This window comes from Solanum lycopersicum, chromosome 9 (assembly GCF_036512215.1).
Source record: "Solanum lycopersicum chromosome 9, SLM_r2.1".
Lineage (NCBI taxonomy): Eukaryota > Viridiplantae > Streptophyta > Magnoliopsida > Solanales > Solanaceae > Solanum > Solanum lycopersicum.
This window is the reverse complement of record NC_090808.1, coordinates 9,283,654-9,287,035: the sequence shown is the minus strand read 5'-3', so window position 1 is coordinate 9,287,035 and position 3,382 is coordinate 9,283,654. Positions and strand designations below refer to the sequence as shown.

The 3,382-nt window shown below is 35.4% G+C and overlaps 1 long non-coding RNA gene across 1 annotated transcript; it reads right to left on the bottom strand.

The window, feature by feature from the left end:
• Positions 1-1,369: 1,369 nt before the first annotated feature.
• Positions 1,370-3,372, bottom strand: LOC138338194 (uncharacterized). Its single transcript, XR_011211627.1, has 2 exons — positions 3,330-3,372; positions 1,370-2,611 (listed from the first exon to the last, which is right to left on the bottom strand). It is a non-coding gene; the product is annotated as an uncharacterized lncRNA (long non-coding RNA).
• Positions 3,373-3,382: the final 10 nt, after the last annotated feature.

Sequence of the window (3,382 nt, the reverse complement as noted above, 5' to 3'; positions counted from 1 at the left end):
TCCCTCCTTGATGGTTCACTATTTTGAATAGTCGTATCACCGCCTTCATTTGCATCCTTTGGATCATTATGTCCATATCATGATTCGAGTCCTCTAAATTATTAGTGACATCAGGGGTTTCAATGATCAGAGGCACAGGCGATGAGGTAAAATTTGGGACATTCTCAAAATTACCAATGACATTCTCAAGTGATGAAAGACTTGGATGACTTGATATTTGTAGAGTCTGTGGCGTCACGTATGGCATGATATCTGTTTCTGACAGTTGATATGTCATATTTGATGCCTGAGTGAATTCATGAGTGCAACCTCCTGAAATAGAACCAATATTATAATTGGATGTTGCTTGATCATCTTCTGAGGCTTCTTGGACATTTTGTGTGGCCTGATCCATTTCAACATGTGTTTGTCCTCTTTCAACAGCACGTTCTCTCCTACCAGCAACACCACCTTTTCCTCGCCTACGAACTGGGTGATGTAACTTGACAGGTTGTACCACATCTCTTCTATAATTGACTCACACATGAACCCGGTCATCCTCATGGACATATTTCAAACAATCAGAACCTTAATCTCGCACCATTTTTCTAAACATGTATAAGGCCTCATATGATGGATTATCACCAAGTGTTTTAGCTTCATCAACCATCGAATGAATATGACGCACCTAAATAAATTAAAGTAAAAGTTATTTAATGACGCACCATTAATCTGATGATTTAGATCGAACTATCACTTAAGCAATGAATTCACTGCCAACTAAAAAATGCAACTGGCTGATTCCAATCATTCATAAAAATGAAAATAACATCTACATCTCCTCATCAGTATCCCCACTTCACTACTCTCACTCTTTTAATTTTCCTATATATATTACCTTTAGCATTTTTTTAAACACTTAGCAGTACCAAGAACAATGAAAAACTTGCCAGCAACTACATTAAACAAAATAAATGACACACTAAAATCAATAAAGACAAATAAATCACTTGGCAGCAACAACACTAAACAACACTAATCAATAAATGGCATACCATAGTTTCATATGCCGTCGAATTAGGCACATAACCTTGTTGATTTTGAGGACGTGAATTAGGATTACCAATAACAAGACGAGTAATGCGCCTGAACCAAACATAGCGAAGTGGTTCATTATTAACCGGTGCATCACAACTATATTGGAGACGTTGGTTCCAAAATGATAACCAATGTGCATGTTCCAACTCCCAATTTGTATTTGGTCTTCCTGGACGATCATGGCAAAAGTGGTTGGAATCAAATGGAAACGGAGTTGGTATAGATTCTTGTAGTCCAAATTACCTCATAACACGATCTGGAAAATGAACCTCGACCACATCCCAACAAAAAATTGGAACTCTAACTCCCTCGTCCAGCATGACAATAGAGAGGAAGACTCTCAATTAAGTCATCGGAATACGGTTCCAAAATAAACTACATGAAAAAAGAAAAGAGCAAAGTGAGTCTTTACATTTACAATATTTATAAATAAGTAAAAGCAATGTACCTGATCTTCTATCATAGAGTCAAGTGCATCCCTATAAACTTTCAACACATGCTTGGAGGTATTCGTCCAACTAAGATGTGCAAACCATCTAGTAGCATGCGGACCCCTAGTCAAACCAACATGAGAAATAGTTCTCGCATCTCTGTCGGCTACTATTTGAGGATGGAGAACAGTGACTCTCTCCAACGCCCAAATCTGGGAGAAAGAGTTTTAGGATTACATCTCTAAAAAATTTCATCCTCCAATAACACTACAGAGACAAATTGAAAGAAATATAAATAAATTATATGTACAATCATTAGGTATACCTGAAGTAGTGGCAAGAATCCGGCTATCTCATTTTGGGTACTCTATGAAGCTTTACAAAGAAAATGATACAAGTATGCCAAGGTCGCACTCCCCCAACTATAAGATCCAATTTTATCGACGTCTTCGAGCATAGGCAGGTACATTAGCTCCAGATGTATCTGCCATCATCATACCTGCAATCATCCAGAACATGTAACATCTTTCCTTCTGATTAACCATATCTTGTGTTGCCATGTTCGACAAATGTGGCTGGCTTAACATGTGTGAATTAAATACAGCGACCTTGATGGAATTTGTTTTGAAGTCTTCACGAGAAGGAACAAAACCTAATAATCTTTGATAAATGTTTTGACAATCCTCTATGGTCCTTATCATTTCATTACCAAGTACTGGATCACCATTCACAGGTAATCCATACAACACCTCTACGTCCTGCAAGGTAATTGTTGCTTCGCCTGTTCTAAAGTGGAAAGTATGAGTTTCGGAACGCCAACGCTCAACTAGTGCAGTGATCAAACTACGGTCAATAGCAGGTTGATTAGATTTGTAAACACCATATAATCCAGATAATCTAATTACTCCAAGAACTCGTGGATGGATGGGATATTTCTCTATGAGCTTCCAAAAATTTCCATCTTCTCTCCTCGTATTAAGAATCATATTAACATTTCCTTCCCATATATCTTGTGATCTATGAGTAAGTTGTCCCGTTAATACATTCGATTCCAATGGACCGGGATCCAACTTGTATTCACTATCATTAGCCATAAAAAATACCTATGAAATACACATGAAAGTAAACTTAAATGTTAGCCCGAACTATTATGTAGTTTTTTTTTTTGGCGACATACTTCAAAAGTGATGTGAAGTTATGAAATCCCATATAAAAATTTTAAGGTCATTCTCTTTAATTTGGAAGTGTGTTGATATAAGACAAACCATCTTAGACTACACTAAGCAACAATAGAACTCGAGTATAATATTTTTCTTGATATATGTTAAGAATAAAAAATTACAGAGAATTGTTTGAATAGATGAGACAAATTTGAGGAATCACAAAGAAGAATATAGATTATCATTATTAGATAGTTTCATTGTATGTTTACATCTGTACAGTAGGCTATTTATATAAATGACTAAAGTGCTAATTACAATAATCAAAGTTAACCAACTAATGAGTTACGCAATTTAGGCTAACAAATTAATTATGTTATGTAACTAACTAATAAACATATACTAATCTAAAAGACAATGTAACAATGACTATAGCTATTCTCTCAATGTACTGCTACGCAATCTTCTTCAACAATATACAATTGTTACAACTTTAAATAACAATTCTGAGTTCAGTGACCATGAAACAATCCTTAAATCGAACTAAACAAAACAAGAACCAGATAACAACTTATTTTGGAATCCAATTTTAGTCTTCAATTTATACAAGATAGAATCCTACTTACGATTCAATTCAATTCCTTCATAAAGAAAAACATACCTTAAGCAAAGAAACTACCTCTCGAAATACTTATGGCGCTGAAAGATTGTGAA